General features: G+C 40.9%; 5 non-coding genes across 5 annotated transcripts; all 5 read right to left on the bottom strand.

The window, feature by feature from the left end:
- Positions 1–3,355: 3,355 nt before the first annotated feature.
- On the bottom strand, positions 3,356–3,427 carry trnap-agg (transfer RNA proline (anticodon AGG)). The gene has a single exon. It is a non-coding gene; the product is annotated as a tRNA-Pro (tRNA).
- A 5,819-nt stretch (positions 3,428–9,246) lies between these two features.
- Positions 9,247–9,318, bottom strand: trnap-agg (transfer RNA proline (anticodon AGG)). The gene has a single exon. It is a non-coding gene; the product is annotated as a tRNA-Pro (tRNA).
- Positions 9,319–13,503: 4,185 nt separating this feature from the next.
- On the bottom strand, positions 13,504–13,575 carry trnap-agg (transfer RNA proline (anticodon AGG)). Its single transcript has one exon. It is a non-coding gene; the product is annotated as a tRNA-Pro (tRNA).
- Positions 13,576–18,744: 5,169 nt separating this feature from the next.
- trnap-agg (transfer RNA proline (anticodon AGG)) lies at positions 18,745–18,816 on the bottom strand. Its single transcript has one exon. It is a non-coding gene; the product is annotated as a tRNA-Pro (tRNA).
- Positions 18,817–19,400: 584 nt separating this feature from the next.
- On the bottom strand, positions 19,401–19,472 carry trnap-ugg (transfer RNA proline (anticodon UGG)). Its single transcript has one exon. It is a non-coding gene; the product is annotated as a tRNA-Pro (tRNA).
- Between the last annotated feature and the right edge of the window lie 850 nt (positions 19,473–20,322).

Here is a 20,322-nt window from a genome sequence, read left to right as displayed (position 1 = left end):
GTGGAAGAAAATTTACTTCAGGTACAAAGTTTTTGGCTCGCTTAATTAAACAGTCAACATTAGCCAAACACAAATTCTGGGCTCGTCCGGGAATTGGACCCCAGACCTCTCGCACCCTAAGAGAGAACCATACCCCTAGACCAACGAGCCATTAAAACTGGTTAACGTTTGATGTCTTCCTGACGAAATTCTCTATTGTTAGGCATGTATATTAAGTATTTGTCTATTGGTAATAAAAAAATTATGGGAGTTCTGCTAAGAAGACGAACCAGCTACACTTTTACCAAGACTCTACAATACTGGTATGGGCACGTCATCGGCTAAATTGTGGAAGAAACGTTTTCTTAAGGTATAAAGTTTTTAACGCGCTCAATTAAACAGTCAACATTAGCCAAACACAAATTCAGGGATCGTCCGAAAACTGAACCCGGGACCTCTCGCACCCTAAGCAAGAATCATACCCCTAGACCAACGAGCCATTAAAACTGCTTAACGTTTGATGTCTTCCTGACGAAATTCTCTATTGTTACGCATGTGTGTTAAGTATTTGTCTCTTGGTAATAAGAAAATGCTGGGTGTTCTGCAAAGAAGACGAACCAGCGACACTGTTGCCAAGAGTTCACCATACTGGTATGGGCACGACATCGGCTAAATTGTGGAAGAAACGTTTTCTTAAGGTACAAAGTTTTTAGCTCGCTTAATTTAACAGTCAACAATAGCCAAACACAACTTCTGGGCTCGTCAGGGAATTGGAGCCGGGACCTGTCGCACCCTAAGCAAGAATCATACGCCTAGACCAACGAGCCATTAAAACACCTCAACATTTGATGTCTTCCTGACGAAATTCTTTATTGTTTGGCATGTGTATTAAGTCTTTTTCTCTTGGCATTAAAAAAAACTGAGTGTTCTGCTAAGAAGATGAACCAGCTACACTTTTGCCAAGACTCTACCATACTGGTATGGGCACGACATTGTCTAAATTGTTGAAGAAAATTTACTTAAGGTACAAAGTTTTTGGCTCGCTTAATTAAACAGTCAACATTAGCCAAACACAAATTCTGGGCTCGTCCGGGATCTGAACCCAGGACCTCTCGCACCCAAAGCAAAAATTATACCCCTAGACCAAGGAGCCTTTAAAAACTTCTCAATGTTTGATGTCTTTCTGAAGAAATTCTCTATTGTTAGGAATGTGTGTTAAGTATTTGTCTCTTGGTATTAAAAAAATGCTGGGTGTTCTGCTAAGAAGACGAAACCATCTACACTTTTACTAAATCTCTACCATACTGGTATGGGCACAACATTGGCTAAATTGTGGAAGAAAATTTACTTCAGGTACAAAGTTTTTGGCTCGCTTAATTAAACAGTCAACATTAGCCAAACACAAATTCAGGGATCGTCCGAAAACTGAACCCGGGACCTCTCGCACCCTAAGCAAGAATCATACCCCTAGACCAACGAGCCATTAAAACTGCTTAACGTTTGATGTCTTCCTGACGAAATTCTCTATTGTTACGCATGTGTGTTAAGTATTTGTCTCTTGGTAATAAGAAAATGCTGGGTGTTCTGCAAAGAAGACGAACCAGCGACACTGTTGCCAAGAGTTCACCATACTGGTATGGGCACGACATCGGCTAAATTGTGGAAGAAACGTTTTCTTAAGGTACAAAGTTTTTAGCTCGCTTAATTTAACAGTCAACAATAGCCAAACACAACTTCTGGGCTCGTCAGGGAATTGGAGCCGGGACCTGTCGCACCCTAAGCAAGAATCATACGCCTAGACCAACGAGCCATTAAAACACCTCAACATTTGATGTCTTCCTGACGAAATTCTCTATTGTTAGGTATGTGTATTAAGTCTTTTTCTCTTGGCATTAAAAAAAACTGAGTGTTCTGCTAAGAAGACGAACCAGCTACACTTTTACTAACTCTCTACCATACTGGTATGGGCACGACATTGGCTAAACTGTGGAAGAAACATTTTCTTAAGGTACAAAGTTTTTGGCTCGCTTGATTTAACAGTCAACCATATCCAAACACAAATTCTGGGTTCGTCAGGGAATTGGAGCCGGGACCTCTCGCATCCTAAGCAAGAATCATACGCCTAGACCAACGAGCCATTAAAACACCTCAACATTTGATGTCTTCCTGACGAAATTCTTTATTGTTTGGCATGTGTATTAAGTCTTTTTCTCTTGGCATTAAAAAAAACTGAGTGTTCTGCTAAGAAGACAAACCAGCTACAATTTTACCAAGACTCTACCATACTGGTATGGGAACGACGTTGGCTAAATTGTGGAAGAAACGTTTTCTTAAGGTACAAAGCTTTTGGCTCGCTTAATTTAACAGTCAACATTAGCCAAACACAAATTCTGGGCTCGTCCGGGAGCTGGACCCGGGACCTCTCGCACCCGAAACAAGAATCATACCCCTAGACCAACGAGCCATTTTAAACACTCAAGGTTTGATGTCTGAATGACAAAATTCTCTATTGTTAGGCCTGTGTATTAAGTCTTTGTCTCTTGGTAATAAAAAGATGCCGGGTGTTCTGCTAAGAAGACGAACCAGCTACACTTTTGCCAAGACTCTACCATACTGGTATGGGCACGACATTGGCTTAATTGTGGAAGAAACGTTTTCTTAAGGTACAAAGTTTTTAGCGCGCTCAATTAAACAGTCAACATTAGCCAAACACAAATTTTGGGCTCGTCCGGGATTTGGACCTGGAACCTCTGGCACCCAAAGCAAGAATCATACCCTTAGACCAACGAGCCATTCAATCCATTCAAGGTTTGATGTCTGACTGACGAAATTCTCTATTGTTAGGCATGTGTATTAAGTCTTTGTCTCTTGGTATTTAAAAAGATGCTGGGTGTTCTGCTAAGAAGATGAACCAGCTACACTTTTGCCAAGACTCTACCATACTGGTATGGGCACGACATTGGCTAAATTGTTGAAGAAAATTTACTTAAGGTGAAAAGTTTTTGGCTCGCTTAATTGAACAGTCAACATTAGCCAAACACAAATTCTTTGCTCGTCCGGAATCTGAACCCGGGACCTCTCGCACCCAAAGGAAGAATCATACCCCTAGACCAACGAGCCATTAAAACTGCTTAACGTTTGATGTCTTCCTGACGAAATACTCTATTGTTAGGCATGTGTATTAAGTATTTGTCTCTTGGTAATAAAAAAATGCTGGGTGTTCTGCAAAGAAGACGAACCAGCTACACTTTTGCCAAGACTCTACCATACAGGTATGGGCACGACATCGGCTAAATTGTGGAAGAAACGTTTTCTTAAGGTACAAAGTTTTTAGCTCGCTTAATTTAACAGTCAACAATAGCCAAACACAACTTCTGGGCTCGTCCGGGAATTGGACCCAGGACCTCTCGCACCCTAAGCGAGAATCATACCCCTAGACCAACGAGCCATAAAAGCCATTTAAGGTTTGTTGTCTGACTGACGAAATTCTCTATTGTTAGGCATGTGTATTAAGTCTTTGTCTCTTGGTAATAAAAAGATGCTGGGTGTTCTGCTAAGAAGATATACCAGCTACACTTTTGCCAAGACTCTACCATACTGGTATGGGCACGACATTGGCTAAATTGTTGAAGAAAATTGACTTAAGGTACAAAGTTTTTGGCTCGCTTAATTAAACAGTCAACATTAGCCAAACACAAATTCTGGGGTCGTCCGTGATCTGAACCCGGGACCTCTCGCACCCAAAGCAAGAATCATACCCCTAGACCACGGAGCCTTTAAAGGTTTCTTAACGTTTGATGTCTTTCTGAAGAAATTCTCTATTGTTAGGAATGTGCGTTAAGTATTTGTCTCTTGGTATTAAAAAAATGCTGGGTGTTCTGCTAAGAAGACGAAACCAGCTACACTTTTACTAAGTCTCTACCATACTGGTATGGGCACAACATTGGCTAAATTGTGGAAGAAAATTTACTTCAGGTACAAAGTTTTTGGCTCGCTTAATTAAACAGTCAACATTAGCCAAACACAAATTCTGGGCTCCTGGGGGATTTGGATCCAGGACCTCTCGCACAAGAAGTAAGAATCATACCCCTAGACCAACGAGCCATTGAAACTTCTCAACGTTTGATGTCTTCCTGACGAAATTCTCTATTGTTACGCATGTGTGTTAAGTCTTTTTCTCTTGGTAATAAAAAAATGCTAGGTGTTCTGCTAAGAAGATGAACCAGCTACACTTTTGCCAAGACTACCATACCGGAAGGGCACGACATTGGCTAAATTGTGGAAGAAACATTTTCTTAATGTACAAAGTTTTTGGCTCGCTTAATTGAACAGTCAACATTAGCCAAACACAAATTCTGGGCTCGTCCGGGATTTGGACCCAGGACCTCTCTCACCCGAAGCGAGAATCATACCCCTAGACCAACGAGCCATTAAAACTGCTTAACGTTTGATGTCTTCCTTACGAAATTCTCTATTGTTAGGCATGTGCGTTAAGTCTTTTTCTCTTGGTAATAAAAAAATGCTGGGTGTTTTGCTAAGAAGACGAACCAGCAACAATTTTACCAAGACTCTACCATACTGGTATGGGAACGACATTGGCTAAATTGTGGAAGAAACGTTTTCTTAAGGTACAAAGCTTTTGGCTCGCTTAATTTAAAAGTCAACGTTAGCCAAACACAAATTCTGGGCTCGTCCGGGAGTTGGACGCTGGACCTCTCGCACCCTAAGCGAGAATCATACCCCTAGACCAACGAGCCAATAAAACACCTCAAAAGTTGATGTCTTCCTGACGAAATTCTTTATTGTTAGGCATGTGTATTAAGTCTTTTTCTCTTGGCATTAAAAAAAACTGAGTGTTCTGCTAAGAAGACGAACCAGCTACACTTTTACTAACTCTCTACCATACTGGTATGGGCACGACATCGGCTAAATTGTGGAAGAAACGTTTTCTTAAGGTACAAAGTTTTTAACGCGTTCAATTAAACAGTCAACATTAGCCAAACACAAATTCAGGGCTCGTCCGGGAATTGGACGCGGGACCTCTCGCACCCTAAGCGAGAATCATACCCCTAGACCAACGAGCCATTAAAACACCTCAACATTTGATGTCTGCCTGACGAAATTCTTTATTGTTAGGCATGTGAATTAAGTCTTTTTCTCTTGGCATTAAAAAAAACTGAGTGTTCTGGTAAGAAGACGAAACAGCTACACTTTTACTAAGATTCTACCATACTGGTATGGGCACGACATTGGCTAAATTGTGGAAGAAACATTTTCTTAAGGTACAAAGCTTTTGGCTCGCTTAATTTAACAGTCAACATTAGCCAAACACAACTTCTGGGCTCGTCCGGGATTTGGACCCAGGACCTTTCGCACCCTATGAGAGAATCATACCCCTAGACCAACGAGCCATTAAAACCATTTAAGGTTTGATGTCTGACTGACGAAATTCTCTATTGTTAGGCATGTGTATTAAGTCTTTGTCTCTTGGTAATAAAAAGATGCTGGGTGTTCTGCTAAGAAGATGAACCAGCTACACTTTTGCCAAGACTCTACCATACTGGTATGGGCACGACATTGGCTAAATTGTTGAAGAAAATTTACTTAAGGTACAAAGTTTTTGGCTCGCTTAATTAAACAGTCAACATTAGCCAAACAGAAATTCTGGGCTCGTCTGGGATTTGGACCCGGGACCTCTCGCACCCAAAGCAAGAATCATACCCCTAGACCAACGAGCCATTGAAACTGCTTAACGTTTGATGTTTTCCTGACGAAATTCTCTATTGTTAGGCATGTGTGTTAAGTCTTTTTCTCTTGGTAATAAAAAAATGCTGGGTGTTCTGCTAAGAAGACGAACCAGCTACACTTTGGCCAAGACTACCATACTGGTATGGGCACGACATTGGCTAAATTGTGGAAGAAACGTTTTCTTAATGTACAAAGTTTTTGACTCGCTCAATTAAACAGTAAACATTAGCCAAACACGAATTCTGGGATCGTCCGGTATTTGGACCCGGGACCTCTCGCACCCAAGGCGAGAATCATAACCCTAGACCAACGAGCCATTAAAACTGCTCAATATTTGATGTCTGCCTGATGAAATTCTTTATTGTTAGGCATGTGTATTAAGTCTTTTTCTCTTGGCATTAAAAAAAACTGAGTGTTCTGCAAAGAAGACGAACCAGCTACAATTTTACCAAGACTCTACCATACTGGTATGGGCAAGACATCGGCTAAATTGTGGAAGAAACGTTTTCTTAAGGTACAAAGTTTTTAACGCGCTCAATTAAACAGTAAACATTAGCCAAACACAAATTCTGGGATCGTCCGGTATTTGGACCCGGGACCTCTCGCACCCAAGGCGAGAATCATAACCCTAGACCAACGAGCCATTAAAACTGCTCAACGTTCGATGTCTTCCTGACGAAATTCTCTATTGTTACGCATGTGTATTAAGTATTTGTCTCTTGGTAATAAAAAAATGCTGGGTGTTCTACAAAGAAGACGAACCAGCTACACTTTTGCCAAGACTCTACCATACTGGTATGGGCACGACATCGGCTAAATTGTAAAAGAAACGTTTTCTTAAGGTACAAAGTTTTTAGCTCGCTTAATTTAACAGTCAACAATAGCCAAAAACAACTTCTGGGCTCGTCCAGGAATTGGACCCCGGACCGCTCGCACCCGAAGCGAGATTCATACCCCTAGACCAACGAGCCATTAAAACCATTTAAGGTTTGATGTCTGACTGACGAAATTCTCTATTGTTAGGCATGTGTGTTAAGTCTTTGTCTCTTGGTAACAAAAACAATGCTGGGTGTTCTGCTAAGAAGACGAACCAGCTACACTTTTACTAAGTCTCTACTATACTGGTATGGGCACGACATTGGCTAAATTGTGGAAGAAACGTTTTCTTAAGGTACAAAGTTTTTAATGCGATCAATTAAACAGTAAACATTAGCCAAACACAAATTCTGGGCTCGTCCGGGAGTTGGACCCTGGACCACTCGCACCCAAGGAGAGAATCATAACCCTAGACCAACAAGCCATTAAAACTGCTCAACATTTGTTGTCTTCCTGATGAAATTCTCTATTGTTAGGCATGTGTATTAAGTCTTTTTCTCTTGGCATTAAAAAAAACTGAGTGTTCTGGTAAGAAGACGAAACAGCTACACTTTTATCAAGATTCTACCATACTGGTATGGGCACGACATTGGCTAAATTGTGGAAGAAAATTTACTTAAGGTACAAAGTTTTTGGCTCGCTTAATTAAACAGTCAAGATTAGCCAAACACAAATTCTGGGCTCCTGCAGGATTTGGACCCAGGACCTCTGGCACCTGAAGCAACAATCAACCCCTAGACCAACGAGCCATTAAAACTGCTCAACGTTTTATGTCTTACTGACGAAATTCTCTATTGTTAGGCATGCGTGTTAAGTCGTTGTCTCTTGGTAATAAAAAAAATGCTGGGTGTTCTGCTAAGAAGACGAACCAGCTACACTTTTACTAAGTCTCTACCATACTGGTATTGGCATAACATTGGCTAAATTGTGGAAGAAAATTTACTTCAGGTACAAAGTTTTTGGCTCGCTTAATTAAACAGTCAACATTAGCCAAACACAAATTCTGGGCTCCTGGGGGATTTGGACACAGGACCTCTCGCACCCTAAGCGAGAATCATTCCCCTAGACCAACGAGCCATTGAAACACCTCAATATTTGATGTCTGCCTGATGAAATTCTTTATTGTTAGGCATGTGTATTAAGTCTTTTTCTCTTGGCATTAAAAAAAACTGAGTGTTCTGCAAAGAAGACGAACCAGCTACAATTTTACCAAGACTCTACCATACTGGTATGGGCAAGACATCGGCTAAATTGTGGAAGAAACGTTTTCTTAAGGTACAAAGTTTTTAACGCGCTCAATTAAACAGTAAACATTAGCCAAACACAAATTCTGGGATCGTCCGGTATTTGGACCCGGGACCTCTCGCACCCAAGGCGAGAATCATAACCCTAGACCAACGAGCCATTAAAACTGCTCAACGTTCGATGTCTTCCTGACGAAATTCTCTATTGTTACGCATGTGTATTAAGTATTTGTCTATTGGTAATAAAAAAATGCTGGGTGTTCTACAAAGAAGACGAACCAGCTACACTTTTGCCAAGACTCTACCATACTGGTATGGGCACGACATCGGCTAAAATGTAAAAGAAACGTTTTCTTAAGGTACAAAGTTTTTAGCTCGCTTAATTTAACAGTCAACAATAGCCAAAAACAACTTCTGGGCTCGTCCAGGAATTGGACCCCGGACCGCTCGCACCCGAAGCGAGATTCATACCCCTAGACCAACGAGCCATTAAAACCATTTAAGGTTTGATGTTTGACTGACGAAATTCTCTATTGTTAGGCATGTGTGTTAAGTCTTTGTCTCTTGGTAATAAAAACAATGCTGGGTGTTCTGCTAAGAAGACGAACCAGCTACACTTTTACTAAGTCTCTACTATACTGGTATGGGCACGACATTGGCTAAATTGTGGAAGAAACGTTTTCTTAAGGTACAAAGTTTTTAATGCGATCAATTAAACAGTAAACATTAGCCAAACACAAATTCTGGGCTCGTCCGGGAGTTGGACCCTGGACCACTCGCACCCAAGGAGAGAATCATAACCCTAGACCAACAAGCCATTAAAACTGCTCAACATTTGTTGTCTTCCTGACGAAATTCTCTATTGTTAGGCATGTGTATTAAGTATTTTTCTCTTGGCATTAAAAAAAACTGAGTGTTCTGGTAAGAAGACGAAACAGCTACACTTTTATCAAGATTCTACCATACTGGTATGGGCACGACATTGGCTAAATTGTGGAAGAAAATTTACTTGAGGTACAAAGTTTTTGGCTCGCTTAATTAAACAGTCAACATTAGCCAAACACAAATTATGGGATCCTGCGGGATTTGGACCCCGGACCTCTGGCACCTGAAGCAACAATCAACCCCTAGACCAACGAGCCATTAAAACTGCTCAACGTTTTATGTCTTACTGACGAAATTCTCTATTGTTAGGCATGCGTGTTAAGTCTTTGTCTCTTGGTAATAAAAAAAATGCTGGGTGTTCTGCTAAGAAGACGAACCAGCTACACTTTTACTAAGCCTCTACTATACTGGTATGGGCACGACATTGGCTAAATTGTGGAATTAAAGTTTTCTTAAGGTACAAAGTTTTTGGCTCGCTTAATTTAACAGTCAACATTAGCCAAACACAACATGTGGGCTCGTCCGGGAATTGGACCCGGGACCTCTCGCACCCTAAGCGAGAATCATTCCCCTAGACCAACGAGCCATTGAAACACCTCAATATTTGATGTCTGACTGACGAAATTCTCTATTGTTAGGCATGTGTGTTAAGTCTTTGTCTCTTGGTAATAAAAACAATGCTGGGTGTTCTGCTAAGAAGACGAACCAGCTACACTTTTACTAAGTCTCTACTATACTGGTATGGGCACGACATTGGCTAAATTGTGGAAGAAACGTTTTCTTAAGGTACAAAGTTTTTAATGCGATCAATTAAACAGTAAACATTAGCCAAACACAAATTCTGTGCTCGTCCGGGAGTTGGACCCTGGACCACTCGCACCCAAGGCGAGAATCATAACCCTAGACCAACAAGCCATTAAAACTGCTCAACATTTGTTGTCTTCCTGACGAAATTCTCTATTGTTAGGCATGTGTATTAAGTCTTTTTCTCTTGGCATTAAAAAAAACTGAGTGTTCTGGTAAGAAGACGAAACAGCTACACTTTTATCAAGATTCTACCATACTGGTATGGGCACGACATTGGCTAAATTGTGGAAGAAAATTTACTTAAGGTACAAAGTTTTTGGCTCGCTTAATTAAACAGTCAAGATTAGCCAAACACAAATTCTGGGCTCCTGCAGGATTTGGACACAGGACCTCTGGCACCTGAAGCAACAATCAACCCCTAGACCAACGAGCCATTAAAACTGCTCAACGTTTTATGTCTTACTGACGAAATTCTCTATTGTTAGGCATGCGTGTTAAGTCGTTGTCTCTTGGTAATAAAAAAAATGCTGGGTGTTCTGCTAAGAAGACGAACCAGCTACACTTTTACTAAGTCTCTACCATACTGGTATTGGCATAACATTGGCTAAATTGTGGAAGAAAATTTACTTCAGGTACAAAGTTTTTGGCTCGCTTAATTAAACAGTCAACATTAGCCAAACACAAATTCTGGGCTCCTGGGGGATTTGGACACAGGACCTCTCGCACCCTAAGCGAGAATCATTCCCCTAGACCAACGAGCCATTGAAACACCTCAATATTTGATGTCTGCCTGATGAAATTCTTTATTGTTAGGCATGTGTATTAAGTCTTTTTCTCTTGGCATTAAAAAAAACTGAGTGTTCTGCAAAGAAGACGAACCAGCTACAATTTTACCAAGACTCTACCATACTGGTATGGGCAAGACATCGGCTAAATTGTGGAAGAAACGTTTTCTTAAGGTACAAAGTTTTTAACGCGCTCAATTAAACAGTAAACATTAGCCAAACACAAATTCTGGGATCGTCCGGTATTTGGACCCGGGACCTCTCGCACCCAAAGCGAGAATCATAACCCTAGACCAACGAGCCATTAAAACTGCTCAACGTTCGATGTCTTCCTGACGAAATTCTCTATTGTTACGCATATGTATTAAGTATTTGTCTCTTGGTAATAAAAAAATGCTGGGTGTTCTACAAAGAAGACGAACCAGCTACACTTTTGCCAAGACTCTACCATACTGGTATGGGCACGACATCGGCTAAATTGTAAAAGAAACGTTTTCTTAAGGTACAAAGTTTTTAGCTCGCTTAATTAAACAGTCAACATTAGCCAAACACAAATTATGGGCTCCTGCGGGATTTGGACCCAGGACCTCCGGCACCTGAAGCAACAATCAACCCCTAGACCAACGAGCCATTAAAACTGCTCAACGTTTTATGTCTTACTGACGAAATTCTCTATTGTTAGGCATGCGTGTTAAGTCTTTGTCTCTTGGTAATAAAAAAAATGCTGGGTGTTCTGCTAAGAAGACGAACCAGCTACACTTTTACTAAGCCTCTACTATACTGGTATGGGCACGACATTGGCTAAATTGTGGAATTAAAGTTTTCTTAAGGTACAAAGTTTTTGGCTCACTTAATTTAACAGTCAACATTAGCCAAACACAACTTGTGGGCTCGTCCGGGAATTGGACCCGGGACCTCTCGCACCTTAAGCGAGAATCATTCCCCTACACCAACGAGCCATTGAAACTGCTTAACGTTTGATGTCTTCCTGACGAAATTCTCTATTGTTAGGCATGTGTGTTAAGTCTTTGTCTCTTGGTAATAAAAAAAACTGAGTGTTCTGCTAAGAAGACGAACCAGCTACACTTTTACCAAGACTCTACCATACTGGTATGGGCACGACATCGGCTAAATTGTGGAAGAAACGTTTTCTTAAAGTACAAAGTTTTTAACGCGATCAATTAAACAGTAAACATTAGCCAAACACAAATTCTGGGATCGTCCGGTAATTGGACCCCAGACCTCTCGCACCCTATGAGAGAATCATACCCCTAGACCAACGAGCCATTAAAACTGCTTAACGTTTGATGTCTTCCTGACGAAATTCTCTATTGTTAGGGATGTGTATTAAGTATTTGTCTATTGGTAATAAAAAAATGATGGGAGTTCTGCTAAGAAGACGAACCAGCTACACTTTTACCAAGACTCTACCATACTGGTATGGGCACGTCATCGGCTAAATTGTGGAAGAAACGTTTTCTTAAGGTGTAAAGTTTTTAACGCGCTCAATTAAACAGTCAACATTAGCCAAACACAAATTCAGGGCTCGTCTGGAAACTGAACACGGGACCTCTCGCACCCTAAGCAAGAATCATACCCCTAGACCAACGAGCCATAAAAGCCATTTAAGGTTTGATGTCTGACTGACGAAATTCTCTATTGTTAGGCATGTGTATTAAGTCTTTGTCTCTTGGTAATAAAAAGATGCTGGGTGTTCTGCTAAGAAGATGAACCAGCTACACTTTTGCCAAGACTCTACCATACTGGTATGGGCACGACATTGGCTAAATTGTTGAAGAAAATTTACTTAAGGTACAAAGTTTTTGGCTCGCTTAATTAAACAGTCAACATTAGCCAAACAGAAATTCTGGGCTCGTCTGGGATTTGGACCCGGGACCTCTCGCACCCAAAGCAAGAATCATACCCCTAGACCAACGAGCCATTGAAACTGCTTAACGTTTGATGTTTTCCTGACGAAATTCTCTATTGTTAGGCATGTGTGTTAAGTCTTTTTCTCTTGGTAATAAAAAAATGCTGGGTGTTCTGCTAAGAAGACGAACCAGCTACACTTTGGCCAAGACTACCATACTGGTATGGGCACGACATTGGCTAAATTGTGGAAGAAACGTTTTCTTAATGTACAAAGTTTTTGACTCGCTCAATTAAACAGTAAACATTAGCCAAACACGAATTCTGGGATCGTCCGGTATTTGGACCCGGGACCTCTCGCACCCAAGGCGAGAATCATAACCCTAGACCAACGAGCCATTAAAACTGCTCAATATTTGATGTCTGCCTGATGAAATTCTTTATTGTTAGGCATGTGTATTAAGTCTTTTTCTCTTGGCATTAAAAAAAACTGAGTGTTCTGCAAAGAAGACGAACCAGCTACAATTTTACCAAGACTCTACCATACTGGTATGGGCAAGACATCGGCTAAATTGTGGAAGAAACGTTTTCTTAAGGTACAAAGTTTTTAACGCGCTCAATTAAACAGTAAACATTAGCCAAACACAAATTCTGGGATCGTCCGGTATTTGGACCCGGGACCTCTCGCACCCAAGGCGAGAATCATAACCCTAGACCAACGAGCCATTAAAACTGCTCAACGTTCGATGTCTTCCTGACGAAATTCTCTATTGTTACGCATGTGTATTAAGTATTTGTCTCTTGGTAATAAAAAAATGCTGGGTGTTCTACAAAGAAGACGAACCAGCTACACTTTTGCCAAGACTCTACCATACTGGTATGGGCACGACATCGGCTAAATTGTAAAAGAAACGTTTTCTTAAGGTACAAAGTTTTTAGCTCGCTTAATTTAACAGTCAACAATAGCCAAAAACAACTTCTGGGCTCGTCCAGGAATTGGACCCCGGACCGCTCGCACCCGAAGCGAGATTCATACCCCTAGACCAACGAGCCATTAAAACCATTTAAGGTTTGATGTCTGACTGACGAAATTCTCTATTGTTAGGCATGCGTGTTAAGTCTTTGTCTCTTGGTAATAAAAAAAATGCTGGGTGTTCTGCTAAGAAGACGAACCAGCTACAATTTTACTAAGCCTCTACTATACTGGTATGGGCACGACATTGGCTAAATTGTGGAATTAAAGTTTTCTTAAGGTACAAAGTTTTTGGCTCGCTTAATTTAACAGTCAACATTAGCCAAACACAACATGTGGGCTCGTCCGGGAATTGGACCCGGGACCTCTCGCACCCTAAGCGAGAATCATTCCCCTAGACCAACGAGCCATTGAAACACCTCAATATTTGATGTCTGACTGACGAAATTCTCTATTGTTAGGCATGTGTGTTAAGTCTTTGTCTCTTGGTAATAAAAACAATGCTGGGTGTTCTGCTAAGAAGACGAACCAGCTACACTTTTACTAAGTCTCTACTATACTGGTATGGGCACGACATTGGCTAAATTGTGGAAGAAACGTTTTCTTAAGGTACAAAGTTTTTAATGCGATCAATTAAACAGTAAACATTAGCCAAACACAAATTCTGTGCTCGTCCGGGAGTTGGACCCTGGACCACTCGCACCCAAGGCGAGAATCATAACCCTAGACCAACAAGCCATTAAAACTGCTCAACATTTGTTGTCTTCCTGACGAAATTCTCTATTGTTAGGCATGTGTATTAAGTCTTTTTCTCTTGGCATTAAAAAAAACTGAGTGTTCTGGTAAGAAGACGAAACAGCTACACTTTTATCAAGATTCTACCATACTGGTATGGGCACGACATTGGCTAAATTGTGGAAGAAAATTTACTTAAGGTACAAAGTTTTTGGCTCGCTTAATTAAACAGTCAAGATTAGCCAAACACAAATTCTGGGCTCCTGCAGGATTTGGACACAGGACCTCTGGCACCTGAAGCAACAATCAACCCCTAGACCAACGAGCCATTAAAACTGCTCAACGTTTTATGTCTTACTGACGAAATTCTCTATTGTTAGGCATGCGTGTTAAGTCGTTGTCTCTTGGTAATAAAAAAAATGCTGGGTGTTCTGCTAAGAAGACGAACCAGCTACACTTTTACTAAGTCTCTACCATACTGGTATTGGCATAACATTGGCTAAATTGTGGAAGAAAATTTACTTCAGGTACAAAGTTTTTGGCTCGCTTAATTAAACAGTTAACATTAGCCAAACACAAATTCTGGGCTCCTGGGGGATTTGGACACAGGACCTCTCGCACCCTAAGCGAGAATCATTCCCCTAGACCAACGAGCCATTGAAACACCTCAATATTTGATGTCTGCCTGATGAAATTCTTTATTGTTAGGCATGTGTATTAAGTCTTTTTCTCTTGGCATTAAAAAAAACTGAGTGTTCTGCAAAGAAGACGAACCAGCTACAATTTTACCAAGACTCTACCATACTGGTATGGGCAAGACATCGGCTAAATTGTGGAAGAAACGTTTTCTTAAGGTACAAAGTTTTTAACGCGCTCAATTAAACAGTAAACATTAGCCAAACACAAATTCTGGGATCGTCCGGTATTTGGACCCGGGACCTCTCGCACCCAAAGCGAGAATCATAACCCTAGACCAACGAGCCATTAAAACTGCTCAACGTTCGATGTCTTCCTGACGAAATTCTCTATTGTTACGCATATGTATTAAGTATTTGTCTCTTGGTAATAAAAAAATGCTGGGTGTTCTACAAAGAAGACGAACCAGCTACACTTTTGCCAAGACTCTACCATACTGGTATGGGCACGACATCGGCTAAATTGTAAAAGAAACGTTTTCTTAAGGTACAAAGTTTTTAGCTCGCTTAATTAAACAGTCAACATTAGCCAAACACAAATTATGGGCTCCTGCGGGATTTGGACCCAGGACCTCCGGCACCTGAAGCAACAATCAACCCCTAGACCAACGAGCCATTAAAACTGCTCAACGTTTTATGTCTTACTGACGAAATTCTCTATTGTTAGGCATGCGTGTTAAGTCTTTGTCTCTTGGTAATAAAAAAAATGCTGGGTGTTCTGCTAAGAAGACGAACCAGCTACACTTTTACTAAGCCTCTACTATACTGGTATGGGCACGACATTGGCTAAATTGTGGAATTAAAGTTTTCTTAAGGTACAAAGTTTTTGGCTCACTTAATTTAACAGTCAACATTAGCCAAACACAACTTGTGGGCTCGTCCGGGAATTGGACCCGGGACCTCTCGCACCTTAAGCGAGAATCATTCCCCTACACCAACGAGCCATTGAAACTGCTTAACGTTTGATGTCTTCCTGACGAAATTCTCTATTGTTAGGCATGTGTGTTAAGTCTTTGTCTCTTGGTAATAAAAAAAACTGAGTGTTCTGCTAAGAAGACGAACCAGCTACACTTTTACCAAGACTCTACCATACTGGTATGGGCACGACATCGGCTAAATTGTGGAAGAAACGTTTTCTTAAAGTACAAAGTTTTTAACGCGATCAATTAAACAGTAAACATTAGCCAAACACAAATTCTGGGATCGTCCGGTAATTGGACCCCAGACCTCTCGCACCCTATGAGAGAATCATACCCCTAGACCAACGAGCCATTAAAACTGCTTAACGTTTGATGTCTTCCTGACGAAATTCTCTATTGTTAGGGATGTGTATTAAGTATTTGTCTATTGGTAATAAAAAAATGATGGGAGTTCTGCTAAGAAGACGAACCAGCTACACTTTTACCAAGACTCTACCATACTGGTATGGGCACGTCATCGGCTAAATTGTGGAAGAAACGTTTTCTTAAGGTGTAAAGTTTTTAACGCGCTCAATTAAACAGTCAACATTAGCCAAACACAAATTCAGGGCTCGTCTGGAAACTGAACACGGGACCTCTCGCACCCTAAGCAAGAATCATACCCCTAGACCAACGAGCCATAAAAGCCATTTAAGGTTTGATGTCTGACTGACGAAATTCTCTATTGTTAGGCATGTGTATTAAGTCTTTGTCTCTTGGTAATAAAAAGATGCTGGGTGTTCTGCTAAGAAGATGAACCAGCTACACTTTTGCCAAGACTCTACCATACTGGTATGGGCACGACATTGGCTAAATTGTTGAAGAAAATTTACTTAAGGTACAAAGTTTTTGGCTCGCTTAATTAAACAGTCAACATTAGCCAAACACAAATTCTGGGCTCGTCCGGGAGTTGGACCCTGGACCTCTCGCAACCAAGGCGAGAATCATAACCCTAGACCAACGAGCCATTAAAACCAGTTAAGGTTTGATGTCTGACTGACGAAATTCTCTATTGTTAGGCATGTGTATTAAGTCTTTGTCTCTTGGTAATAACAAGATGCTGGGTGTTCTGCTAAGAAGATGAACCAGCTACATTTTTGTCAAGTCTCTACCATACTGGTATGGGCACGACATTGGCTAAATTGTGGAAGAAACGTTTTCGTAAGGTACAAAGTTTTTGGCTCGCTCAATTAAACAGTCAACATTAGCCAAACACAAATTCTGGGCTCGTCCGGGATTTGGACCCAGGACCTCTCGCACACACAGTGAGAATCATACCCGTAGACCACCGAGTCATTAAAACTGCTTAACGTTTGATGTCTTCCTGACGAAATTCTCTATTGTTAGGGATGTGTATTAAGTATTTGTCTATTGGTAATAAAAAAATGATGGGAGTTCTGCTAAGAAGACGAACCAGCTACACTTTTACCAAGACTCTACCATACTGGTATGGGCACGTCATCGGCTAAATTGTGGAAGAAACGTTTTCTTAAGGTGTAAAGTTTTTAACGCGCTCAATTAAACAGTCAACATTAGCCAAACACAAATTCAGGGCTCATCTGGAAACTGAACACGGGACCTCTCGCACCCTAAGCAAGAATCATACCCCTAGACCAACGAGCCATATAAGCCATTTAAGGTTTGATGTCTGACTGACGAAATTCTCTATTGTTAGGCATGTGTATTAAGTCTTTGTCTCTTGGTAATAAAAAGATGCTGGGTGTTCTGCTAAGAAGATGAACCAGCTACACTTTTGCCAAGACTCTACCATACTGGTATGGGCACGACATTGGCTAAATTGTTGAAGAAAATTTACTTAAGGTACAAAGTTTTTGGCTCGCTTAATTAAACGGTCAACATTAGCCAAACACAAATTCTGGGCTTGTCCGGGAGTTGGACCCTGGACCTCTCGCACCCAAGGCGAGAATCATAACCCTAGACCAACGAGCCATTAAAACCAGTTAAGGTTTGATGTCTGACTGACGAAATTCTCTATTGTTAGGCATGTGTATTAAGTCTTTGTCTCTTGGTAATAAAAAGATGCTGGGTGTTCTGCTAAGAAGATGAACCAGCTACATTTTTGTCAAGTCTCTACCATACTGGTATGGGCACGACATTGGCTAAATTGTGGAAGAAACGTTTTCGTAAGGTACAAAGTTTTTGGCTCGCTCAATTAAACAGTCAACATTAGCCAAACACAAATTCTGGGCTCGTCCGGGATTTGGACCCAGGACCTCTCGCACACACAGTGAGAATCATACCCGTAGACCACCGAGTCATTAAAACTGCTTAACGTTTGATGTCTTCCTGACGAAATTCTCTATTGTTAGGCATGTGTGTTAAGTATTTGTCTCTTGGTATTTAAAAAATGCTGGGTGTTCTGCTAAGAAGACAAAACCAGCTACACTTTTACTAAGTCTCTACCATACTGGTATTGGCATAACATTGGCTAAATTGTGGAAGAAAATTTATCTCAGGTACAAAGTTTTTGGCTCGCTTAATTAAACAGTCAACATTAGCCAAACACAAATTCTGGGCTCCTGGGGGATTTGGACCCAGGACCTCTCGCACAAGAAGCAAGAAGCATACCCCTAGACCAACGAGCCATTGAAACTTCTCAACGTTTGATGTCTTCCTGACAAAATTCTCTATTGTTAGACATGTGTGTTAAGTCTTTTTCTCTTGGTAATAAAAAAATGCTGGGTGTTCTGCTAAGAAGACGAACCAGCTACACTTTTACCAAGACTCTACCATACTGGTATGGGCACGACATCGGCTAAATTGTGGAAGAAACTTTTTCTTAAGGTACAAAGTTTTTAACGCGTTCAATTAAACAGTCAACATTAGCTAAACACAAATTCTGGGCTCGTCCGGGAATTGGACCCAGGACCTCTCGCACCCTAAGTGAGAATCATACCCCTAGACCAACAAGCCATTAAAACTGCTTAACGTTTGATGTCTTCCTGACGAAATTCTCTATTGTTAGGCATGTGTGTTAAGTCTTTGTCTCTTGGTAATAAAAAAAACTGAGTGTTCTGCTAAGAAGACGAACCAGCTACACTTTTACCAAGACTCTACCATACTGGTATGGGTACGACATTGGCTAAATTGTGGAAGAAACGTTTTGTTAAGGTACAAAGTTTTTGACTCGCTTAATTTAACAGTCAGTATTAGCCAAACACAACTTCTGGGCTCGTCCGGGAATTGGACCCAGGACCTCTCGCACCCTAAGCGAGAATCATACCCCTAGACCAACGAGCCATTAAAACACCTCAACATTTGATGTCTGCCTGACGAAATTCTTTATTGTTAGGCATGTGTATTAAGTCTTTTTCCTTTGGCATTAAAAAAAAATGAGTGTTCTGGTAAGAAGACGAAACAATTACACTTTTACCAAGATTCTACCATACTGGTATGGGCACGACATTGGCTAAATTGTGGAAGAAACGTTTTCTTAAGGTACAAAGTTTTTGGCTCGCTTAATTTAATAGTCAACATTAGCCAAACACAAATTCTGGGCTCGTCCGGGATTTGGACCCAGGACCTCTCGCACACACAGTGAGAATCATACCCGTAGATCACCGAGTCATTAAAACTGCTTAACGTTTGATGTCTTCCTGACGAAATTCTCTATTGTTAGGCATGTGTGTTAAGTCTTTGTCTCTTGGTAATAAAAAAAATGCTGGTTGTTCTGCTAAGAAGACGAACCAGCTACACTTTTACTAAGTCTCTACCATACTGGTATGGGCACGACATTGGCTAAATTGTGGAAGAAACGTTTTCTTAAGGTACAAAGTTTTTGGCCCGCTTAATTTAACAGTCAACATTAGCCAAACACAAATTCTGGGCTCGTCCGGGATTTGGACCCGGGACCTCTCGCACCCAAAGCGAGAATCATACCCCTAGACCAACGAGCCATTGAAACTGCTTAACGTTTGATGTCTTCCTGACGAAATTCTCTATTGTTAGGCATGTGTGTTAAGTCTTTGTCTCTTGGTAATAAAAAAAACTGAGTGTTCTGCTAAGAAGACGAACCAGCTACACTTTTACCAAGACTCTACCATACTGGTATGGGCACGACATCGGCTAAATTGTGGAAGAAACGTTTTCTTAAAGTACAAAGTTTTTAACGCGATCAATTAAACAGTAAACATTAGCCAAACACAAATTCTGGGCTCGTCCGGTAATTGGACCCCAGACCTCTCGCACCCTATGAGAGAATCATACCCCTAGACCAACGAGCCATTAAAACTGCTTAACGTTTGATGTCTTCCTGACGAAATTCTCTATTGTTAGGGATGTGTATTAAGTATTTGTCTATTGGTAATAAAAAAATGATGGGAGTTCTGCTAAGAAGACGAACCAGCTACACTTTTACCAAGACTCTACCATACTGGTATGGGCACGTCATCGGCTAAATTGTGGAAGAAACGTTTTCTTAAGTTATAAAGTTTTTAACGCGCTCAATTAAACAGTCAACATTAGCCAAACACAAATTCAGGGCTCGTCTGGAAACTGAACACGGGACCTCTCGCACCCTAAGCAAGAATCATACCCCTAGACCAACGAGCAATTAAAACCATTTAAGGTTTGATGTCTGACTGACGAAATTCTCTATTGTTAGGCATGTGTATTAAGTCTTTGTCTCTTGGTAATAAAAAGATGCTGGGTGTTCTGCTAAGAAGATGAACCAGCTACACTTTTGCCAAGACTCTACCATACTGGTATGGGCACGACATTGGCTAAATTGTTGAAGAAAATTTACTT

Source organism: Cebidichthys violaceus, unplaced genomic scaffold (assembly GCF_023349555.1).
Source record: "Cebidichthys violaceus isolate CVI_PGR_0920_01 unplaced genomic scaffold, fCebVio1.0.p SCAF_32, whole genome shotgun sequence".
Taxonomy (NCBI): Eukaryota; Metazoa; Chordata; class Actinopteri; order Perciformes; family Stichaeidae; genus Cebidichthys; species Cebidichthys violaceus.
Note: the sequence above shows the minus strand (reverse complement) of the source record. Positions and strands in the feature narration are given on the sequence as shown.